Source organism: Falco peregrinus, chromosome 2 (genome assembly GCF_023634155.1).
Source record: "Falco peregrinus isolate bFalPer1 chromosome 2, bFalPer1.pri, whole genome shotgun sequence".
Classification (NCBI taxonomy): Eukaryota; Metazoa; Chordata; class Aves; order Falconiformes; family Falconidae; genus Falco; species Falco peregrinus.
Window position 1 is genome coordinate 18,197,425 of NC_073722.1, and position 25,292 is coordinate 18,222,716.

Genomic DNA, 25,292 nt, shown 5'->3' on the forward strand with positions numbered 1-25,292 from the left:
GACATATACGCAGGCTTTTCAAGTATGGACACAATGGAAATCCCTCATCAGGAAGCACGGCTCTGCCCTCCAGCTGAAGGTGCATTATAGCCACAGTTCCTACACGCTTATTCTGAGGAACTGACCTAAGCTGAAATTTCCACATTACAGAAAGTTTCAGCAGACGCAGGCTTTTGCAAAGAGATTCCAGTATATGCTGCATTGATGTAAGCATCTTCACATAATTACAAATCACAGTGCTGGCAAACACATTCAACCAGAAACACAATAAACTTCACCTGATGATATTTACCCTGGGAAAACTTGTAGCTTTCAGTATAACATTCTGAAAAAGGGACTTGTCCACTTTACCACAAACACAACGTCCCTCTAACCGCTGTCACTCCTTTTACTCGCACAGTACAAAACCAAAGAGCACACAGAGTACCTCTGCTCATTACTGCTGCTGCTCCTGTCAACTCCCAACCTTTTTTCCAGTTTCTCAGGACAGCAAGATACACTGGTTTGTCCCAGCACAGCCCCACCTTCAGCTGTTAACAGGCCGTATCCGTACTGCTCTCCACCACCGGTCCCATGTCGGTTTTATTCCCATTAGAGCAGCTCAGTCTGCTGCCTAAACAGCCCCGGACAAAGATTACGCTGCCACAGCGGTTTCTACATGGAAGAGCCATTTCTTCTTAATGCCTGTCATGCCTGTAGCAGCGTGAAGCTGCTCTGCACAACCCTATGACCTGAAGTCGGCAGGGGGAGCGAGATGGGGCTGCCTTCAAGTCAGCTGGCTGCCAACCACCAGAGAACAAGCTTTCTTTCCTTCAGGGCTGATGTTCAAGGCTTTTTTAAAAACCCACGTTAGAAAACGCATTTTGATTTGCCAGATGTAAGAGTGGTCTGCAAGGGGTGGTGGTGACGAGGAAGAGAGTGGGCTATTTAAATCCACAGCATTATACAGGTCCAGATACACGCACCCATTTCTTTTATACTATATTAGTACACAGCAACCTTGTTCTCTGGATATGAAGTGCAAAAAATTAATCTAAGGGGATTCTTTCAGTTTAGTCACGCAATTTTGATCAATGCATGGTTTCAGCTGCCCTAAGAGAATATTTTGAATTGTTGAATGTATACAACACACTCAGAATTAGCCAAAATACTGATCCAATACATCAATGAGCTGGAGGTGCTGAAGCAGATACAAGCTACAAAACCCCAAGCAGCATGTAACAAAAGGGATGGACAGCACAGCAGTGATTTTGCAGCCATGACAAGGGATATCGATGCTATACATTACAGAAAAAGAACATGCCTGTCATCTATTTTTGCAGCACCTGGATCTCAGTACTGAAAATGCTCAGGTACCTACCAACAAAAAGGTGTTATTCAGTACATTACATTTGCTAGACTAAAGCTACATTTTTATCCTCCAGCCTGTCAGTTCTCCCCAAACTGGAAGATAACAGCACCAAAGAAAATTTTAAGCCGTGAACTCTCAGCATTTCCTCTTGCAGTTCCCATATGTAGTGCCGGATACGCAGAACTGCATCGTGCCTGCTTATGGCCAAGAAGCATTTCCTCACCCAGACTGTGGCTGCTTAGTGACTTCAGTCGCATTAGTTAGAGAAAAACTCAAGGGGGAAGGATTCTCTTCCCTATGTACACGCTCCACCACTGGGAATCCTAACATGAACTCTGAAGACAGGCTGTCAAAAATAAAGGTCAAGTTCACTCTGTCCTCCTGACCCTTTTCCTGCCTGTTTAAGGGAACAGACTTACCCTAGTTCATGATGCTGGAGAGACACTGGTTCCACCTGCAACACAGCAGACACCACACAGGCAGACAACAGGAAAAAGGGATATGAAGCAGAAGGGTTTGTGCGGCTTTTTTTTTTTTTTTTTTTTTTAAGGATTTTCTTCCCCCCCCCCCAAAGAAAGCAAGCTTTTCCAAGTTGGAAGAGTTCTAACACTGAAATTTCCTGCCAGTATTAGTAACCTCTTGCTGTCATGATTAAAGGAATTTCAAGCTTTCTGGTATTTTCAAAATAGTCAATACCTAGAATTAGCTAAAAAACACCCAGGCATTTAACTTACTAATAATAAATTATTTCCTGTAGGCTTAACATCCAATGAAGGCATTGCCAGGTGTGAGGTGCCAGCTCGCAATGCTTTGTTCCATTTCCTTGCTGCAGCAGGGCGTCCTTTTGGGTTTGCTGTGACCTGCAGGGTAGGCAGCAGCACTGCAGGCAGCTGGCACTGCCACGCACAGCTCCTGGCTAACAACTAGAAGCACCATGCGCTGCCATACCAGGCTGCTATCAAGCAGCTGCATCCTCAGAGAGCATCACAGAACCATAGAATTATTTAGGGTGGAAAAGGCCTTAAAGATCAAGTCCAACCATTAACCCAGCACTGCCGAGTCCACCACTAAACCATGTCCCTAAGCACCGCATCTACACGTCTTTTAAATACCTCCAGGGATGGTGATCCCTGGGCAGCCTGTTCCAGTGCCTGACAACCCTTTCAGTGAATAATTTTTTCCTAATATCCAAACTAAAATTTCCCCCTGGTGCAGCTTGAGGCTGTTTCCCCTCATTCTATCGATTGTTACTTGGGAGAAGAGACCGACCCCCACGCGCCTACAGCCTCCTGTCAGGCAGTCGCAGAGCGCGATAAGCCCCCCCTGAGCCCCCTTTTCTCCAGGCTAAACACCCCGGCTCCCTCAGCCGCCCCTCACAGCACTTGTGCCCCAGCCCCTTCCCCAGCCCCGCTGCCCGTCTCTGGACACGCTCCAGCCCCTCAGTGTCCCTCCTGCAGCGAGGGGCCCAAACCTGAACACAGGATTCCAGGGGCGGCCTCACCCGTGCCCAGTGCAGGGGGACGGTCACTGCCCTGGTCCCGCTGGCCACGCTGTTGCTGACACAAGCCGGGATGCTGCTGGCCCTCCTGGCCACCTGGGCACGGTGCTGGCTCATGCCCAGCCGGCTGCCCACCAGCACCCCCAGGCCCTTTCCCCCCAGGCACTTCCCAGCCGCTCTGCCCCGGCCTGGAGCGCTGCGTGGGGCCGGTGTGACCCCAGGGCAGGACCCGGCACTCGGCCTTGTGGAACCTCATACAAGTGGCCTGGGCCCGTGGATCCAGCCTGCCCAGACCCCTCTGCAGAGCCTCCTGCCCTCCAGCAGATCAGCACCCCTGCCCAGCCGGGTGTTGGCTGCAGACTCGCTGGGGGTGCACTCGATCCCCTCGCCCAGATCACAGACCCAGATCACACGAACCAGGACCGGCCCCAGCGCTGAGCCCTGGGGAACACCACGTGTGCCCGGCCGCCAGCTGGATGTGGCTCCATTCCCCACCCCCCTTTGGGCTCGGCCAGCCAGCCAGCCTTTTACCCAGCCCGGAGCGCACACGTACAGGCCATGAGCAGCCAGCTTCTCCAGGAGATGCTGTGGGAGACAGTGACAAAGGCTTTACTAAGGTCCAGGTAGACATCCACAGCCTTTCCCTCATCTACCCAGGTCAGGCTGACCAGCCTGTAGTTCCCCAGATCCTCCCTGCGGCCCTTCCTGTAGATGGGCGTCACACTGGCTAACCTCCACTCTTCTGGAATCTCCCCGGTGAGCCAGGACTGTTGATAAATGATGGAGAGCAGCTTGGCGAGATTCTCTGCCAGCTCCCTCCGTACCCTCGGGAGGATCCTATCCTGCACTGCAGACTTGTGCATGTCCAAGTGGAGCAGCAGGTCATGGACACCAGTTTCCTCCTGGACTGTGGGGACTTCATTGTGCTCCTCATCCCTGTCTTCCAGCTCAGGGGACCCAGCACCCTGAGGGTAACTGGTCTGGCTGTTAAAGACTGAGGTAAAGAAGGCACAAAGTACCTCAGCCTTTCCCTCACCCTCTGTGGCAGTGTTCCCCCCTTCGTCCAATGAAAGATGCAGATTATCCTTGGCCCTCCTTTTGTTGCTAATGTGTATCTGAAAACATTTTTTGTTATCTTTTATAGCAGTGGCCAGCTTAATGGGCTTTTACCTTTCTAATTTTCTCCTGGTATAACCTCACAACTTCTTTACAGTCCTCTTGAGCTGCTTGCCCCTTCTTCCAAAGGTGGTAAACTCTCCTTTTCCCTGCTGAGTCCCAGCCAAAGCCCTCTGTTCAGCCAGGCCAGTCTTCTCCCCCGCCAGCTTGTCTTTCGGCACACACACAGACAGCCAGCTCCTGCCATCTTGAAGGATGCCCAGCCTGCCTGGACCCCTGGGCCCTTCAGGACTGCCTGCCCAGGGATTCTGTCCACCGGGATCCTAAACAGGCCAAAGCCGGCCCTCTGGAAGTCCAAGGCAATGGTTCTGCTGACCCCCCCCTCCTTATTTCTCCAAGAATTAAAAACTACCATCTCACGATGGCTGTGCCCAGCACAGCCTCCAACCACCACACCACCCACCCGCCCTTCTCTGCTCATGAACAGCAGCTCCAGCGGGGCATCTCCCCAGGCTGGCTCCCTGACCGGCTGTGCCAGGAGTTATCATCCACACACTCCAGGAACCTCCCAGACTCTTTCCTCCCCGCTGTGTTGTATTTCCAGCAGACAACTGGTAAGTTGAAGTCACCCAGGAGAACAAGGGCTAGCAGTAGTGAGACTTCTCCCAGGTGCTTCTAGAATATTTCATCTCCCTCTTCATCCTGGTCAGGTGGTCTTTAACAGGCTCCCACCAGGATATCTGCCTTGTTGGCCTCCCCCAATCCTCATCCATACGCATTTGACCTTGTTACCATGATTGAGCTGTAGACAGTTGAAACTCTCCCTAACACAGAGGGCTACCCCGCCGCCTCTCTTTCCTTGCCTGTCCCTTCTGAGCAGTTTATAGCCACCCACTGCAGCACCCCAGCCACGTGAGACATCCCACTGTGTTTCTGTGATGGCAGCTATGTCATAGTTTTCCCGCTGCGCAATGTCTTCCAGCTCCTCCTGTTTGCCTGTGCTCCGGGCATTGGTGTAGATGCACTTCAGCTGTGCTATCGATCTCGCCTCCAACACGGCATGCTGCCCCCAGGCTCATCTCTAGTGAGCCTGGTTTTACCCTCTTCCCCCTTCATACCTGGTTTAAAGTACACTCAACAAGCCCTGCTAACTCCTGACCTAGGATCCTTTTCCCACTTTGAGACAGGTGAACCCCATCTGTCACCACGGGACCTGGTGCCACATAAACTGACCCATAATCAAAAAAACCCAGAATTCAGCCAGTGACACCAGGCCTGGAGTATGGGTTGGTCTGTTTGCTAATAAAGTGCTTCCCAGTATTTACATACCAGATCACGGGGCTGCCCCTCTTCATTCTGACGTTACTTTTTTCTGGTTTTAAGTGAGTATTACCATCATCTTCTCTTGTTTTATTTTATACTGCCTTAACTCACCCCATAGTCTATCACAGTTCTTCTCTATCAGCCATCTGTATCAACGACACAAATGGTCTCAAGGCAAGAATTCAAAACAATTTTAAAATTATAACTGCTCTTTCAAAACTGAACAACTATCCTGTGGCAGCAGAGTTCAAGGCCATGGAAATCTGTTGCTATAATGCCTCCAGCCTCCACTGCTTTAATGAGGCTTTCTTGCGGGAAGCAGCTCCACTCCTGTGGGAGGGACATGGTTTTATTACTAATCTGTCAAGCTGAAATAAAAATCAGTTGTGTCTAAGCCTTCCTTCTAGAGTCCCAGTAGAAAAAAAAAGGGGGTCCATTTTCTAGGAAGAATAGGAGAGAAAGAAAATATGTGTGCTGCAAACATCAAAGTAATAACACTCTAAGAGTTAACTCCTCATTGATTCTCATTTCACCTTTATCAGCTCATCCAATTTTGTTGTTGCACAAGTGCACTTACTATTATACCTGCTTATGCGTGCTGAGTAAAAGAAAACAGTACAACCACTGCCAAGGACTTCTGTAAATGAGGGTTTTGCCTTATTTGGCCCAGCTGCTGCTCTCTGCTTCTTTGCAACTTCCACAATCAAGAGACTGCTTTGTACAAAGCCAGTGCTTCAGCTCCCAGTGAAGTGTTTCAGAGCACCAACAGCGAGGACTGCCTTCCCATGGCACTTCTGCTGCCCCACGACTGTTACACCAGCGTGAGCACCTTTTTCCCTTTTCTCTCAACAACAGAGCAGCTTGTGTTGATCCCTCTTGATTTTTTTTTTTTTAATTAGGAGAACACAGCCTGCATTCAGGACATTCAAACGCAAAATAAATCCTCAAAATCCTTTCAACAGTGTCATTAGAGTCATTCCACCTTCAGCAAAAGTAAATAACCAGGTAACCAAGGATAAGGAAGATTTTATATGTGAGATGGATCATAGTTGAAGTGACAGACACAACTAGTGGATTTTCACGGCTGCGGAAGATCAGCAATGATGCCCTGATAAGCTTCCTTCCTTGGTGGTCCTTAAAACTGGTTATTACATATTGTTATGAATAAATGTGGTACCTTCAGCTCAAGCTCTGTGCACTGCCATTTTTCTGATAAAGTGGTCAGCGACAATACAGTTGCAATCTTTTTTTCCTTTTTGTTCAGGACAGAGTCAACAACATCCTGTGATCACAATGGGAACAGGAGCTGTCTTAACACCGCACGTTGCCTCTTCACAAAACCTCCAGTTAATAGGCTTTGCACCAGCAGCCTCGAAGAAGGATCTGTCCCCTCCCTGCATGGCAGCACACCACACAGCAGCTGCGTTGTGCCATCAGTATGGTCCACTCTGTCTGGTCCCCACTTTTCACCAGGCACAAATGCGACAGCCTGACAAGTGCATTAAAACTTAAGCTGTCCAAAGGCAGCCAGACAGAAACTTTGTGTACAGACACCCCAGGGTATTCTTCCTTGCTTTAGCTTCCTAAAAATAGCTCTTTAGAAGGGAATGAGGCTTTCAGGGTTTGCTTGTTGCTTTTTTAACTAGTTTTGAAAAGAATCCCTCATCCATAGGCTTTTGTTGCTTTTGGCAACCCACAGGTCAAAAAGCAGAAGAGGTACTGACAAAGGAAACCTGACCTACATCTTGCCTCACTGTGCGAGGTTACATCTTTCCTGGGCATGCTTATGTAATAAAGGGGGATGGCGCACATCAACAGGAATTTGGGAATCGTGGGCTCTGCTCCTACCTCCTCAGTAGCTTTTTGCCCAGCTTTAATTTTGCCTTTAAAATTTCTCTGCCGAATTTTCCTCTTTCTGCAAAAAGCAATTAAGACTATTTATTGACCTCACAGGGGAGACATAGTCCTTCAGTTAATTAAAGCTTGTAAAGACTTTAAGATCACCCAGTGAAGGGCTTTATAGGAATGCGCAGTGCATCATAAACCCAGAAAACAACCCAGCAGAGACACAAAGGTCATATCCGAAGTGTGTCAAATGAAGATCCTGTTTAGATTTAAAGAAAAAAAGTTGTAACTTAAATTACTACATGCTTTCCCACTGTACCTTAACTGAGATGTTACAACACAGTAATCTGAGAGGTAATAATTTCATATGCTACTTGGTGAACTGGAAGGAATGTGTTTAAAGACGATTTGCAATCAGAGATACATGGCAGAAACTGCTAACTATACATGTTGCCGTATTATCTGCTTGACGCTATAAAAAGACAGTGAGGTCCCACACGAGCACAAGTAAAAATGCCTCTCACTACTACTTATCACTAGCTTTAAGCAAAAGCCTCTTTAAGTTTTAGTGTTAAAAAAAGAAATCAGCTCCTTTCAATACTTCAGAACCTAAAAGCTGCCAGTGACTGGGTTCTTACAGGGTTGAAGGACAGGATCTCCTGAGCTGCAAAGGGGAGTGAGCAACGTGCAGACAGGGACAGGAGAAAGCGTGTGCAAGGGCAGGGGACTGGCTGCTACTTCTACCGCAGCAATCTGCAAGGTTAGTGGCAGATTTTGCCCCCCAGGGCATTTCACGTGTACGGCTGTAAAGCAAGATAGCATGCACCAGCTTTAAAAACCTGCCAGCTGCCAGCCAGCATCACGAGTCAAGTCACGGATAAGGGCAAATACTTGACAGTCCTTGATGTAATAATTACATAGCAGTGGCTGCACCACTTCATGAGAACTTGCTGCTGCCTCAGGACACTTGCTAAGCAGGAGGCGGCAAATGCAGTCAGGACCACACAGCCAGAGAGGGAGGGCTGGCAGGTGAGGACAACCCTTCAAGGAGAGCCTGGGTACCTTACCTTAACAGCCACAGCAAGCACCTGTATTCCTGCTGGAGAGCTGGCCCAGCAAACACTTTTGGCAGTTCACCTGGGTGCCTTTAAAGCTACAGAAAGTTTATGTAATTTGTCATCTCTGCCCTAAATCCCCACAGCATTGTTTCCTTCCCCTAACTCTCCTCCCTATACCACACGTGAACCTTGAAGTGTTACATCAGGTTTCGTAAGGTTGGGAGGAGCACAGGAGAGGGGATGAAGCTCCTAAGCAGTCACCCTTCCTCTTTTCCCTGATGAACAACACACTATTCAGGGAACCCAAAGCCCTTTACAAAGCTGATCTCACCAGTGGCCTCACACCCTTTTGGGACCAGACAGTGACTGTTTAAGGTAAGAACTTGTATGATGAAGGATTTCAGCATCTTCTTTTGCTTCACTTGACAGCTTCCTCTGCTCTTGGGCAGCAGTCTCCCTTTCACCTCCCCAGCCACAAGGCACAGGCTTTGCCATGTATCAGAGTACCCCGGGGGAAAAGCAAAGTGAGCTGCATGTTTCCCAGTCTATCATTGCATCTTTCGGAGATGCAGAAAGAAGGCAAAGATAAGCCCACGTTCATTTGTTCCCCTCAGGATGTCAGTACTTAAATGCACTAGGTTGTGGCTCAAGATTCATTCCTGCCAGCAATGGCCACCAGACAACACATGTGGGAAGCGCGTAAGGTGTGCAACCTAATTTCTACAGAAAGAGTGTGCATGGTACCATTCACACAGGCTGCAGAAAGGCAGATGATACTGTGGTTCAGCAGTGAGGTGGCTGGCACTAACCTGTCACCATGCTGTTTCTGAAAAAAAGTTTGACTTTGCTTAAATCTGACCGATTGACCTTGTATCGCTTCAGCATCTCCTTCTGATGACGGCAAAACTTCCAGCCACAGCATTTCTGATTCACTCGTATGTGTCCCAAAATCTGATTTACAGGCTTTTGCCAGTAGCAACCAGGATGAAAAAGCTATTTGTGGGTCTGAGAAAGAAAAGATGATGTATAATAGGGAAATATAACATTCAATCCAATTGCACAAGAATGAATTCTACTTTCAAGCCTCAAATTAAGCTTAAATGAAAAAATTATTTCCTGAAGAGCCATTTCTCATTCAAAGCAGCCACAACTCCTGATTCCGAGTGCCTAAATACATTGCACACACCACTTTTAATACAGATTTTTCCATTTTATCTTTGACTATTTACTACAAGCTCCAATTGCATGGCCATCTCTCCCATATTTTAAGTCACTCTGGCCCTACACTTTACACCTTCACCCTATCATTTCATTAGTTTTCATGTTAGGAGTGTGCAGTAACAGTAAGCTCGAAAGCCACTAACCCTCCTTTTCTTCTATACTGACACAAAGACCTCAGTGGCAGGCCAGGGGAGGACACACACACAGGGTGCACACCACCTCTTTCCTCTGGTAACACAACAACAACAACTGGCTCCCCAAGTGGCAGACGTTCAAAATCCACAGAGAAGCATGGTGGGGGTTTACTGCCATAGGAAACATTTTGGGCTTTTGTCTACTTAATATTGGAAACTTCATACATTCTCGTTAGAAATCCAGCTCTTCTGCAAGAGAGATACCCCATGGGGAGAACCAATTGAACCAAGTGAAGCCTGAAGCGGAACGTAAACAGGGAGGCTGAAACAATGCGATGTTGTTAGCTCTTCCACACCACATCTTCAGGAAACACTCAAGTACACAGATAGATAAGTATTATCTGTATTATCTCACACTGGAACGGTTCAAAGTTGCATCTGAGGAGGTTTAGACCAGACATTGGGAAGCATTTCTTTACTGAGAGCGTGGTCAAACACTGGAACAGGCTTCCTGGGGGGTGGGCGATGCCCCAGGCCTGTCAGTGTTTCAGAGGCATTCGAACAATGCCTTTAATAACATGCTTTAACTTTTGGTCAGCCCTGAAGTGGTCAGGCACTTGGACTGGATGGCTGTTGTAGGTCCCTTCCAACTCAACTATTCTCTTCTAGTCTATCCTATTCCCAGGCACATGACACTTGTTTTTAACAAACATTCTTTACTGCTTCTAGCTGCCTCAGTTTTATTCATTGTAAGTGTAAAATGTCTGTTCAGATATTCATTGACATCTTTCCCACCCACAGAAGCTGAGCTTTTTACTTTTGTGTGCAAGCGAGGCCACTTCTTTACCATGCTGCCAGATGGACTGAAAAGTGCACTGGTCAAATCAGCTACATGCAAGGACGGTATCATCCAAGAACAGCACCGGGAAACTGATAACAACAACATGAATCTCGCCAAGTTTGGCTCGGTACCTTTACAAGCTACCAATAACGTCAATCTGCAGTCCTGTCCAACCTGCATATTCTCATAACTGCCACACCACCTCCTTAAGCAATGCCTCCCACGCAGACACTCCTCCTAGTGACTGCACTGTGCAGGCAGCCCATGGGGTTGTTAAGATGTTACCTGCAGAGACAAGCCTGCTCCTGGCCAAGCATCACAACAGGCGATGGCTGTGGGCTAGGAATCCTGCACCCCACTGGCCAGTGCTGCAGCACCTGGTGCTCTGTGCCAGCCCTCAGGGGATGCGTGCTGCTCCCACCCTCATGTCAGTAGCCTTCCTCTTCTTCCTGACCTTAGACACCCATGATGCATGGCCTGGAGACCCACAGTTCAGTCCCCAGCACGCTGGCATGCAACCATCAGACAGGAAAATCTCTGGGAGTCTGAAAATTACTTTTCCATTGACCATAAAATTTGTGGCCGTGTTTTCAAGAACGCAGTTCCCACAGCTGGGGTCAGGTTTTCGCAAGGAGTAAAGAATCTATCTGCATACCTGGAAAAAGAGAAGGTTCTCAGAAGCATCACAGGTGCAGCAGCTCTTGTAACAACCTGAATGACCTGGTCATTTTGGCAGTCTGCCACTCGCTTTCATAGTTAAATCAAAAATGTATTTTTCACAAGATCTGTTCCCAAAAGCAGGCTATAACTGCTCTTCTTCCAGCAGGAATGAATGGTGAGAACTTGCAATTTTTACATGCACTGCATTAAAGCACTTCATAAATATGCCTTGGAAGAAGAGAGCGCTGCAGTCAATGGATAATGTTCAGGTTAAGTACTTCAGTAACCTGCTACCATCTGACATTCACAGACAGAAAAGTCAATGACTTAATTTAATGATTTAAGGATTAGAATGAGTTTGGGTTTGTATCAGACTTGGCTTAAGAAGGATGAGCTGGACTCATTAGAAAATGACATTTAATTAATCAGCTACTTCTAGTTAAAATTAGCTAACAAAGTTCGGGGGGGGAAATAACAAAAACAGAAACAGAATGCAGTTTTAAACCAAATTTGTAACTGTGATTTACAGCTCCGCACTTATAGGACATGAAAAGAGAATTAATTTGACAACTGTTCAGATTCACCAATAGATCAGAAACCAGTATTTCTTTGAATTGACATTTAAATGACAAACTTAGTCCAGACTTCAGAGTTTGCTTTTGAGCTGCACTGCTTGGATTTACAGTCTGCAAGAGCTACCAGGTACAGAGCTCATGTGCAATCCATCACTTTTTTATCCCAACTGAAACAATAAAGCTAGAAGGATACTGCATCTCCTTGAACTAAGATTTCTGTCCCATCTCTGAGCCTGCACAGATGTTAAAGTAGATGCGTAACCCCATTTTCGAAAGAGATGGCAGGAGGCAGTGGCAGGCACCTGCAGAGCAGGGGAGAGCAGCTCTGCAATATCCATAACCAGCTCCAGAACAGGGGTGCTACAACACCCTGCAGTACCACCTCCTCCAGCTGTGCTCAGGGCATGACAGCATCTCACCCACTGACCTAATTAAAAGGCTTAAGGGTCTGGGGGAAGAGATAAAAGAGATTTTATATCCAAACACTCTGTAAGCACATGCTCACTTTGTAAATAGCTCCCAGGAGCATTCCAACTACTTTCCTCTTACCTCTCATATTGCACCATTCACAATACCAAAAACCAACTCAACTGCTGCTGTTTTGGGCTGCCTTCAAGCAGGGTAGCTGGCAATAACTGTAGGTAGTTGAAAATAACTGTTCATCTTTTGCTTTAAGGTACCTCTTTCCAATACAGAGGTACAGGAATATCAAGATTAGATGATGCAGTAAGTCACATGGACTGTCTCGGGCGCTGAGCTGATTCTAGCACATACTAGTCATATAGCGCATCAGTCACCTAAAAAGGTTTCGGAACTGTACTGTGCAGAAGTATCCTTTGTGCAAATGCAAATGTGGCACTAAGACATACTGGCGAGTGTTTCCAGAAGTGGTTTGTTTGGTACCTGCCCATGAAACACTCAGGATAGCTGGAGGAGGAAGACAGAAAGATAAAATGCTGATTAAGAAACATCCAGCCAAGCTTTCCAGCAATTTGGTGAAGTACATGGATCTGATCACCATGAACAGCTTTAACCTACAGACACATACAGTGTCTCCCAGAGAAATGCTATTTGCCATAGCACTATAACATTTGTCATTGAAGTTTTAATGAAAGCTCACCCACTTCTACCTTTTCCAGAAGAAAACCTAACTCATTCATCCTCCTTACTCAGAAAGTATAACAAGTTCCAGACAACTCAGACTCAAGTTTACTGAATTCAGGGCATGGAGTAACTGACTCTTCATTCCACTTGCCTTCATTGTAGTAACCAGTGCTGAGACTGACAACTCAGCAGTGTTGAAGTCTGTTTCTGGAGAATAAAAATCTGAATTGGCCAGAATCAATGAGAACAAAACAGGGTTTGTTTGTTTGTTTTAAACAAGCCCAAAACCATTAATTATCTAACTGAATATGAACATTCTGATTATTATCTAACTATCTGAACTCAGTTCATGCAAACATAAGCCAAGGCATGCTAGAGCTACTCTGCCTGCACCATCTGCCCTGTTTATGCACAATGCACTCATACAGTGAGAACACACTGAAAACTCGATTATGAAACTGCTGCTTCACCTGTCTTTTCAAATGCACCTAAAGCACAGCTGAGACAGAGAACACGACCACAGCAGTGCAGAGCGTGGTGCAAGAACAGTGCATTTCGGTAACAGCCATTCTAGTACACAGAGGAGGCTGCAGCAGCTCAGCACGCTGAAAGCTAGGCAGGATCTTTAAACACAAGAGTTCATGGGAATTCAACACTTCCCCTTCACTGCATTCTTTACCAAACAACTCAAAAGAGGCGGCGTCTATTTTAAGGTAATGGTATCATTAAGGGTAAAACAGGAGTAGTTATTTTATAACACAGCAATGCAACTAAACTGCATCAAGGCTCACCCCAAAGTCGGGGTCTGACTCTGAAGCAAGGAATTTGCAAACGCTGCACAACCGAGCTAAAACAAAAAGGTGAAAACGCAAGACAGCACTACCCAAGGTATACTGCATATGCAAAAGTTTCCTTGCCTAATTCCAGCCGCTGCTCCAGCACTCTGGCAAAGCTGGGAGCTCCTGTGTGACCAGCAGGCTGAAATCCTCTCTCTTAAAACAAAGCAGGCTTCAAAGCTGTTACGCAGGATCAGCCCTTGTGAACTGAGGAGGTGGTGGGCAGGACGCTGCCAAAATCCGACAGCTCGTCTCTCTAGCAGTATCACAACAGGCTGTGACACAACACGTACTAGTGTCGGTCTAGGAAATAAATCTGAAGCTCTGAGCTCTCACCTGGCACGAGCACAGGCTGGCAGCAGGGTCAGCGCCGGCGCGGGCACCTCTGGCGTGACTGCCAGTGCCTGCGGGGCTGCCAGGAGCCACGGCCAGCCCGGCCCCTGCTCCCGCTATCTGCCGGCTGGCAGCAGTCTCTCCCTGACTCCACCGCCCAGGAATGGCAACCACCTCGCCCCTCGGGACACAGTGCTGCGGGGGGCCCGCGAGGGTGGGGACGAGACACCCGAGGAGCGAGCCCCAAACCTCCCTGGGCCAGCTTCCCTCGCCTGGGACCAACCTGCGGGAAGCACCGCGGGGACAAGCGGGGGTCAGGAGAGCTGCCATGGGGAGACCACAACACCGGGGCTGAGCCGACGCGTGTAGGCACACACTCAGGCACACACTCGCGGAGTTTGCCAGCAAGCCCTCCACCCCCCAGGCAGGTCTGATCAAACCCTCCTCAGCCAGCTGGCTGGTCAAAGGCAGACTATTTTCTTTTACAAGTTAATGCAGTTAGCAGAGAGGAACAGAGTGTAGTACTTCCTACATGCTACTCACCCGGGCGCTGCAACGGCTGTATTCCTTTAAAAGCAGAATGCGTTCGCTTTGAGAAACTCGTTTATGGTCTTTTGCTAACTTGCCCAAGATCCTGTAAAATCCCAGAAAAGGCTAGGAAATGAGAAGAGACGATTTAAAAGCCGACGGTCAGGACAGGAATTTATGGAATGAAATCTTTAAGGGCAGGAGCAGATAGAGCCAGCCAGCTAACGCTTTCATGCCCTGTCTCTTACCAGCAAATTCATTTTGTGAGCAGACCCAGGGTTATAAGACGATTTAAAATACCTGCTTGTGATGTGTGCTCCTCTGCATCAGCTGGCAGTCCTTGGCGTTGCTTGTGCGCTGCCGTCTCTTGTCCTCCTGCCTTTTCCAGGAGACCCTTTGCAATCACAATGTCGCAGTTCCCCAGGCCTTACAATCAAGTGGTTTGTTGTAAGAGAACTAAAAATAGTGCTGAATTTTTCACTGAAGCACTTGCTTGAGTGAACATAGTGCCAGTCAGCCCATGAGTTAGTGAGCTGTACAGACCTTTACTATCAAATATAGCCCAGATCTTCCTGGAAATATGGCAATTGACTTTTTTTGAAATATGTTCTTTTCTTTTAAGAAAGCACAAAACAAATCCTGTTTCTGACTGCTAAAAGACAAAATGAGTGGAGTTGTTTTAAGAATATCCTCTGGGAAAGAGTGAGTCACTTAAGCTGCTTTTATGATAAAAGATCCCTGGAGGAAGTCTATCTCCTTAGCAGTCTCTAGACTGTTCAGAGATCCGTATGCCTCTCTGAAAAACAAAGTTTCACGTTGTTGGGTTTTTCAGTTTGCTGGTGTTTGTCTTTAATAGTCTGAGCACCTGCTTCCACTGCAGAGTTAGCGCTAGCACGAGAAACAGAGCAGAATTTCATTCTGGCTAACACCTCAAGAGGATGATTAACAGAAGCACCTGTCCTGCAGAGCTGTTAATAAGGTCCACAGAAAAGAGTACAAAGTGGCCCATAAGGACACTGCATATGAAAGTATGAAAGTTTACGGCATAGGTCAAGAAGTCCAGGAAAAAAAAAAACCAAACTCAGAGGGAATTATTTTTGCAAAGCTTTTCATTACTGTGGCCTGAAAACAATCACTGAAGACAAAGGTTGCAAAGAATGTCATTCAAGATACAGATGCCAGTGCTGCTGCTGCCAATGTCCAAGCTGGGATCCCAGAAGCAGATTTCGATGCAAATCTTCCAGTCAGCACATACCAGACTCACCCACGTTCCCACAGTGCCATACAGGTGGATAAGCCAAAAAATGAAAAGGTACAGCTGACGGCTGGCAACAACCACTTACAGCATTTTAAAAGGCTTTTAAAGCCACAATCATTTTCCAGGTAGTTGCTTCAGCTGTGAAGCGGGTACCAGAGTACACCTGAAAGCAAGCCAGGATGCCTGAACCACAGAGTTAAGTCTTACTACTGCCAGTGGATGTTACTTTGTAAAGGGATCTAGAAATCCAGACTCATATCACATAATACACACCAGTGAGCAGATAGCATCTATAATGTCAGTCTGTGCTACGCTGAGTCCCTATATGACTACACTTAGTGACTTTTTAAGTCAGCATAAACTTGCAAGACAATTACTTCTTCACCTCAACAAATAAACAGCTGCTGCCAGAGAAGCTTTCCAGAAGTAGCTCTCCAGGCTACAGTAGTACTGTACATACATATTTACATATATGCACGCACACACACACCACCACCACCACACATTAAGAGAAACATATAGATACATTTATTTTAAATGAAAATTTTAGGATGAAAGTGAAGTTGGAGAATTACTGGGAATATCAGAGGAGAGATACTGGTTTTAGTTCATTTCACTGATTTTCTTAGGAAGAAGCTGAAACCAAAAAGATCGAAGGTGGTTATGTGGCCTGTTTGGCTGTTAATGTAAAACTGTCTCCCACATTTTTGTTTCCTCTCAAATATCTTTGAACATCGCTTCGATTTTATTTGTTTTGCAGTAGAACTGCAATATTTTTGCCCTTGTGAAAAGGCTGCCAAATTCCCCCTCCTTTTCACTGCTGACAAAACATGCTGCACGGCAGCACAGAACATACATAGCAGCAGAGGTAGCCACAAACATAACAGCGTCTTCATTCCTGCTCCACTCCCCAAATATTATTTATAGAGAGAAAGAGCATTAAGAGAACGCAAAGTTCTCGCTAATTTAGCCTCACTTTGCCATCTGCTACTTCTCATGAGTTGATCCTAATGAGAAACTACTTCAAAACATATTTGAGGACCAGCTGCACCGTGTGAAGTCACCAGAGGAGGGGAATATTCCCCTTCCAATACATCATACTCTGCTGCTACACAGCAGCTCCTTCCCTGCCGAAATCAAGGAGAACGCTGCCATTAATATGAACACAGCCCTGGGTCACAGCCGCTTGCAGTCATGTTGAGCAAGTATCCCATTCAATATTGTTTTTCTCAGTAATTCACAATTTGCTACCTGGTCAAAGGGGCAATAAGAGAGCTACAAATATCACCCATACCCCCCTGAACAGCCAGCTTTCTGCAGCTGCTTCTCCTGCAGCGCACTCATCTATGGAGTGCTCACAGAATAACAGGTTGGAACGGACCTCAAGGATCATCTGGTCCAAACGTTCTTGGCAAAAACACAGTCTAAACAAGATGACCCAGAACCCTGTCCAGCCAAATCTTACAAGTGTTCGAGAATCCACGACTTCTCTGGGGAGATCATTCCAATGGTTGAACAATTCCAATCGTTCTCATTGCAAAAAATTTTCCTCTAGTGTCCAACCAGAATCTTCCCAGAAGTAACTTGTACCCATTACCCCTTGTCTTTTCCATGTGATTCCCTGTAAAAAGGGAGTCTCCATCTTTGCAGTCACCTTTCAAATACTGGAACACGGTGATAAGGTCTCCCCTGAGCGGCCTTTTCTCAAGGCTGAACACCCCCAGTCCTCGCAGCCTTTCCTCACCCGGCAGCCTTCCCAGTCCTCCGGTCATCTTTGTGCCCCTCCTCTGGACCCTCTGCAGCCTGTCCCCGTCTTTCTTGTACAGCGGGGACCAGAACTGAACACAGTATTCCAGGTGTGGCCTCACAAAGCACCGAGGGGGGTAGTGACTTCTTTACCTGTGCTGGCGATGCCCTTGTCGATGCAGCCCAGCACCCCGACGGCTGGCTTTGCCGCAGCGCCGCGCTGTTCACTCGCACTGAGCTTGGTGTCCACCAGGATCCCCCGGTCCCTTTCCACAGAGCCGCTCCCCAGCCGGGTAGATCCCGGCCTGTCCTGCACTCCAGGGTTATGTTTTCCCAGGTGCAAGACCTTGCACTTGTCCTTGTTGAACCTCATAAGGTTCTCGTTACCCACTCTTCCAGCCTATCCAGGCCTTCCTGCAGGGTGGCTCTCCCTTCCGAAGCGTCCGCTTCCCCACTCAGTTTGGTACCACCGGCAAACTTCATCAGGGAGCACTTGATCCCACCGTCCAGATCGCTTATGAAGACGTGAAACACCCTTGGGCCCAATATCGATCCCTGGGGAACCCCACTTGTGACAGGCTGCCCGTTTGCAGAGGAGCCGTTTGCCACCACCTCTGGGTGCAGCCTGTCACCCAGCTCTCCCCCACCGCACGGACACTTGCCCAGGGTTCTCTGGGAGGAGGCTGTGGGAAACTGTATGGAAAACCTTGGAGAAATCCAGGTGGACAATGACCACCGCTCACCCCACATCCACCGAGCAGGTTACTTTGTCGTAGCAGGCGATCAGGGTCATCCAGCACCACTTGCCCTTGGTGAATCCACGCTGGCTTTTCCCAGCCACGTGCTTCATTTGACTGGTGATGGGCCCCTGGAGGATGCGTTCCGTAACTTTCCCAGGGACCAAAGTATGACTGATGGGCCTGTAGTTCCTGGATACTCCTATAAGCCTTTCTTGTAGGCATGCGTGACATTAGCCTTCTGCCAGTCTTCTGGGACATCCCCCCATCTCCACAACTTCTTAGATTATGGAGAGCAGCCTCATGATGACACCAGCCAGCTCTCAACACCCCCGGGTGGCTCTTGTCACGGCCCAGTGATTTGTAGGGGTCAGGTTCCTGTAACAGTTCACATACCAACTTTTTCTCCACTGAGGGTGTGCCTCAGCCTGGACTTTCGTTCCCAAGGCCCAACGAGCTGGTAAAGACAGAGGTGAAGTAAGTGTTGAGAACCTCTGCCTTTCCAGCTTTGTTGTTGGTGACTAATTCACCGCTCCTGTTCAACAGTGGGCCAGTGATGTAAGTATTCAAGAGGCAGCCACTGCCTGAGGCGTCAGACATTGGCTGGCACTACGCAGGGAAGGAAGAGTGGAAATACAGGACCACGGTTGCCAAGATTTAGATAAGTTCACTACTGAACTTGCAATGAGGTTGCTGCTGCCACTGCCCTGCAGACAGCTGAACCACATCACAGCAAGTATGCAGCACCCGTCATTGGAAGTGCTGAGGTTAAAGCTCTCTGTCCTCCTGAGAAAATACCTTCTAAACATCCACCTAAATCCCTCAGAGTACGACGGTCCCATACAGTGGTGGGACAGACTACAAGATTAATTTGGTTGGGAGCCAGCCCATAATTCTGCTGCATAGTTTGGTCAAAAGCATATGAGTATGAGCAGTAGTCACCTCCTGGGCCCAAGAATACACTTGAAAACAGTGGCTGTTTTTTAACTATTTGAGACAAAACCTCTAAAGCTTCATACTATAGGATTCCTCATTACCAGCTGGGGTTAGCCTGAATCTCCTACATTACCACACTGAGGCGAATCAGCTGGGTTTGGGAGAACACCAAAGCAGCCCAGGGAAAATTGTGCCACAAGTGTGCAGAGCTCCCTGGCCACTTGTTCTACTGGGGGCTCACAAGTGAAGACTCTGAATGCAAATGATCACCACTCAGATAAATCGCTGCTCCCAGTACAAATTTAGAAGCTATTACCTTCTAATTGCTTTGATGCCTCAATTTGCCCACCTGCAGAACTGTCAAAAGCAACAGAATGGGTCATTAACATGGCAAAGTCACATTCACATCCTTAGGTAAGCGGACTCTGCGATTTGCTGTGGGAAGCTCAGCAATGCTGTTTCTGTTCCCCAACATTTTTCTAATTGGGTGTGTGTATTTACATCTTAACACAGAGGGAACAGGGTAGATGCTATGGGAGCATGACTTATGGAAAACACCACCACCAAAAAGTGAAGATTAATCACCGGTGAAAAGTGTAAAGCATGATACAGAACATAACTCCATATTCCGAAGGACTGGTCTAGTAACTCAAAAAAACCCCAACCAACATACAACTAACGTTCAAAACCTATTCAGTGTCTAAATCACAACCTTGAGTCGTCACACTGTGTAAAAGCAGAGGAGTGAGTTACACTTAGGTGACCTTGGCTTTTTTAAAATAGTTTCTAAAGCACAGGAATTACGGCTCCTGATCAAGCACACCAATTCAAGCAGAAAATAAACACCATTTCTGTGTGTAAATGATGAATTACACATTTCCCCTAAGCAAATCAATAGCCTTACAAAGTACACTACATCAGAGATCAGGCTCCCAGCTTCTGAATTCCTTCAATAAGAATTACACTATAAATAGCCTTCCACCTTTCCTGCAGTCCATGGAAAAGGCAAGAAATACCAGTCCCCTTTGTCGTCTCGCACTTCTCCTCTCTGTTGCACCAGGGAACATTTAGAACAATCTTTTGTAAACAGCACGTGTTTCTGTGTCTGCCCCAGCACCGGCCACAGCACCGTGGGGCTGCGTGCCTGAAGTTTCTGAGTATCGGTTGACACCAGGGCTGCCCGGGCAGGGAGCAGCTGTGTGTGTAGGTGGGCAGGGAACAAGGGGAGGAACAGGGCGATGGGAAACTTACCAACTTAACTGCCTGCAAATGTCACCATCCCGACTGCGGCTCGCTGCATCCAGACTGTTTCAGAAGTTTTCCTCTCCTGCCAGCTGGCCAAGATAAGGGGGACTGTTTCGCCAGACATTTTGCTTTCTTCCCTAGTACCATCACCAGAAATAAATTACATTTCTTACCTGATGAAACACACTGCTTAGTAATTTCTGCTCTGCCTCTAAGGTCCAGGGTCTGCTGTTTAAAGTATTTGCCTCAAATTTCCAATGTCCCAATGAAAAGATCCTTCGTTATTACTGGAGCAACTGTAACTGAGCACACTGGGATTATTTTTAATACTTCATGTGACTTCAGAAAGCATTTTTTTTCATAGTGCATGCTTAAATGGGACTTGACCTTCTTTCTCCCTTCAATTTAAGTAGGTTAAGGCAGGAACGTTTTCAGAGGTGTCAGCTGGGCTACACCCATGTGAAAAGGCAGCAACACCCAGAAATGTGAATTGTAAGGATCATACGCTAATGTAAATTTAGCTGGCCAGCATATCCCTTGTGGTTTATGACGTATTTTTAATAGTATGATCACATATATACTAAGGAATGAGGTATGAAGGAAGACAGCTAAGCAGCATAGCTACTTACAGAATACTAATGAGGGGAATCTTTAAAGTACCCATCGGTACCCAACTGCTTAGGGAATTTAGTGTGACAAGAACACTTTGGGTAACACTTCTGTTAAAAGCTCCTAGAAAATGCAGGGATGTACAGATTTGGGTCTGCCCTCCACATTAGCAGCAAGTCTAGCTGTCAATAAAATAATCTCTATTGAAGTAAAGCTATCTGCTTGGCCCTCAAAACTACTAAAAGCAGCAATACAATGACAGACATTACTACACGTTCCTATGAGAAGTCAAACTGTTCTTTTGGTTAATCTACTGGGTAAAACTGTGTTACACACATTCCACGGGTAGGTGAAAAGTCAGTCACATGCACAACCATAGCTGCAAACTAAAGGACATACAAAGAGGGAGACAAGATTACAATCACAGAAAATGAGAATCAGGCACCAAAATGATTTCCTGTGAGATACAGATGCAGCATCTGGTTTTGCATATTCTGACACAGGAGTAAATCTTCCCATGTGCTTTCCTCCATTTCCTTCCAACTTCACTGCAGTCCAAATCCAATTCAGCTGATATGTAAGAAATGAGTATTTTTCCACATGTTTGTGCATTTGGGGTTTGAGTTGGTTGTATTCGTGCAGCCCACAGGGATGCCCAAATAACTCTGAATAAGATATATCGGTATCTTCTCATGGAAGCTTCTGTCAGCTGTACCATGCGAAGGGTTCTCAGCTGCACAACCATTTAACTCGCCCAATGACATTTTTGGCTGCTGTTCTGCCTTGCAACTTAGAGAAACCCTCTCCAGGAGGGAAGGAGTTGCCAAAACATGCTACTTTTCAAAGAGCTTACTCCTAAGGGGAATGGGAGACATGAGAAATGTTATAGCAGGTCTGGAAGAAAACACCAGAAAAAAATTGTGTTGATGTAATCCATAAGGACAACATCTTTTCTATCTTCCTCTTACATCTGTTTGTTACATTTCAAGTGCACAGGTTCATAAACACATTTATACACAAATCGCACTTCAGACAAACTCACTTCCAGTTTGGATGCTGGGAAAGTATGGTGTTTGTGCAACGCATCTGTACTTCTGACAAACAGCAGCTGTTATTTGCTTAGTTTAAAAAAATGAGTAAACAAGAATTTATTAATTAAATGGGGAATTCAGAAAGCTTAGATGTGGATTCAAAGCTTATTACACAATCAGGTCAACTCTGAGTCAAGGAGAGCACATGAGAGAAGATGGAGCATATTCTCTGTAGTAGTAACTTGGCACTTTATTTACATGTGCCACTAACATCTTGTCTGACATAATCAAGTATGGACTTCGGTATTTCAGGTACTTAAGCAAAATCAAGTCATATATATGCTGAGAAGTGGCCATACACTTGCTCCACCTGTGTCTCCTTCTGCATCACTGCGAAATGCTGGTTACAGTACCGTCTCGGTTTCAAATGCAGAGAGGAAATCAGAAAATAAGCAGAGGTTTTGAAACTTAACATGGTTTTGAGGTTCGACCATGAAAAACAACCCTCTAGGTGAGCCAGAAAAACACATCACTTGCTCTTACATGGAAAAATCTCTCAAATTTTTGCCTTTGGGAAACACAGACAGCACAATCCAGCAAGTCACAGGGTTTGTTTCCCAGCAGCTCAGCGACATGTGCCACCAGGGGTACAGTTCATCTGCAATACCACAGTGACGAATCCAGCTCTTTAAAGCTGTTCCCTCTTGGGTCACCAGTTCAAAAAGAGCCCCGATCTGAAATGATGGAAACCTGCTATAGCCTGACACCTGCGAAGCAGCGCTGATGAAATTAGACCTTGGTTTCACTCTCGCTGCTGCTGGAGAAGCGTCGCCGTGAAAATGACAGTAATCAGCAGCACCTCTGATACCCAGCTCAATAAAAGAGGCCAAGGGCAGGGCACATGTGGAGGATGGACTCTGACTTTGGCCCATTATTTCTTTTTGTTCTGGACAGAAAGATTTACAGAAGATACACTGCATCTCTGATCTCTTAAAACTCCTGGGTATTTTTTTTGTTACCTGCCAACTCTCAGAGACGCTTGGCAATACTATCATTTCTGCTGGGCCATGCTAAATTAGATACTGATAACCACTGTTCTGCTGAGAGGGTGAAAACACGGTTCCTCAAAAGCACTTGGGGTTTTTTTATGTCATGTGTGGGACCTTCAAAGGTCCTACAGAAAACTGTGACTTACAGCTAATTTATAAAACGTTAATAATACACAAATCATACATATGGGCTCTGGTAGTTTTCCTAAATTACAGCATCAATGCCAGAAGTGACCTGTCTCATCCTGTGTAACTTAGTCTCTGTCAGGAGATCAAACACTGTTCTTTTCCCATTAGGGCATGGAGTAATGCAAGCTCATATTTATTGCAAAGCTTCCAGGAGAGGACAGGGCAAGAATGAGCTGTGCATCACCACTTCCCAACTCACACACAGACACATCAGCTGCAATTTGACAGCTAGGATGAGTAAGTTATTCCAAAAACATGGACTCGACAGCAAGCTGGAAGGTAAAGCTAGATTTCTATACTTTGCATTGCTCTAAGTTTGAGAAAGTGTCAAGGGAAAACACAGAAAGAAAGCAGAAATCTCGCTTCTCTTCACGAAAGTGCTTTTGTGCAGTTTATAAACAGAGACAAAAGAAGAGTTGTGAATACTCATTTCCTATATCCCTCATAGGTAAATCCTAAAATAATAAGGGTCTACTGGGTATTATCTACCATCTTCCTGGGACTAAGACAAAAAAACAGTTATTCCTATGGCTAATACTAATAAAATATATTTGAAAAAGGAGATAGATAAACAGACTATTCCTCTAGGCTTCAGTAGACACATAAATATTTTTATCCCCTTTCTACAGATAGCAAAACTAATGTAATGCAGCAACAATTCCCTTGCTGTTACCACTACTCACTCCACCACTGTTGCTCCATTGCTAACCAGACTAAAAATAATAAATTACATATTTGCTTTGCCCAGGGTAGAGATGCCCTCAGCAAACACATCCCTGTTCTGCAGTCAATGTGGGGGGGAGCCGTGATCTTAATTCCAATTTGGCTTGCTCAGTATGGGGTGGGCATCCCTGAGGAAACCTGGAATTTATCACTTCGAAGAGCCTCCTACCTGAACAGTCCATTTTTGCTAGCTCTTGGAGCTGAGCTGTCACATTCGCTGCACAACTTTTAGCAGCTACTCAGAAAACCCTAATTTCTTGGTCAGTCCAGGCTAGCAAAGAAAGAAGTTATGAGTATCTCCTAAAGGGCAGGATCAAAACATGCTGAGAGCAGAGTCCTGTCAGAAGACATCTAGGCTTGCTGCCAGCACTCCGTGAAGGATCTATTCTACACACAAACAGGGGCTTGGGGATCGAATCGCAGCTCCAATGTTATTTACCAGCTTTTTACTTTGACGAGGCTTGAAGAACGTAACTTTTTTCACCCCTGAACCAATACAATACACTTCCAAGCTCAGAAGGTCTTAGACTGTTTGGATAACCTTTTCCGATACTTCAATGAACTGCACACTTTTCCAAGGAGCTAAAGCACAATTTCTTTCCCCTTTCATCCCAAACACGTAATCCTTATGGAGTGCCAAGAAGCTGAAACGCCCTGAAGGGTGCTATGTCCTACGTGCATCTGTGTCTATTACAAGCATATTGGAAACTCTTAGGAACTAAGGAAAATCAGGCCCAACTGTGTGCTAAGGAGAACCGTTCTCCCCATGTAACACACATATAACACAGAGTCCACAAGTATAAGCACCCACAAAGCCTTGGCTCAGGTATTCTATATGTATCTATATCCTACACACTATCACACTGGGAGACACAACTGTTTAATAACATTTGGAAACAGCCAGTACTACAATAACGAAAATTTTTCCAACTGGTGCAATTGTACAGCAAGGGGCAACCTTCCAACAGGGTATAATGCACAGGGTATGTTATGTCCTGTAACGATCCTTTAAATAATTTCAACTAGAGTACTTAAAAAACATACATGAATTTCTCATTAATACTGCAAACGTGGCATGTTCCAAACTGCAGATGTACATTTGCTATCAGGAGCATAAATTTCCCCTATTTTGTGTATTCTTCTCTACCCCCTTCCTTGGCTTTATACCTACATCTGGTATCAAGCGACTTCTTTATTTGATGCTCATATTGCTTTCTTCCTAAAGCCTCCAGACAAAATGTGTACACAAGCATGGTATTACAGCCAGATTAACAGCACTTACAAAATTGCAGTGTCCTTCCAAGTACTAGATGAGCTACGGTCCGGCATCATCAGGATTCACAAAC

At 46.2% G+C, this 25,292-nt stretch overlaps 1 protein-coding gene across 9 annotated transcripts in view; it reads right to left on the bottom strand.

Annotated features, from left to right (window-relative positions):
* The window catches only part of ARHGAP24 (Rho GTPase activating protein 24), a 225,652-nt gene that overhangs the window by 71,960 nt on the left and 128,400 nt on the right, over positions 1 to 25,292 (bottom strand). Inside the window, exon 1 of one of the 9 annotated variants that reach the window (XM_027795211.2) lies at positions 14,724 to 14,874. The exons of 6 other annotated variants lie outside the window; for them this stretch is intronic. The gene's annotated coding sequence lies outside the window, so the exon portion shown is untranslated. Of the gene's footprint in view, positions 1 to 1,770; positions 1,798 to 14,438; positions 14,569 to 14,723; positions 14,875 to 25,292 lie in introns of those variants that run through there. 2 more of the 9 variants (XM_027795215.2, XM_055794536.1) reach the window with 2 other exon arrangements.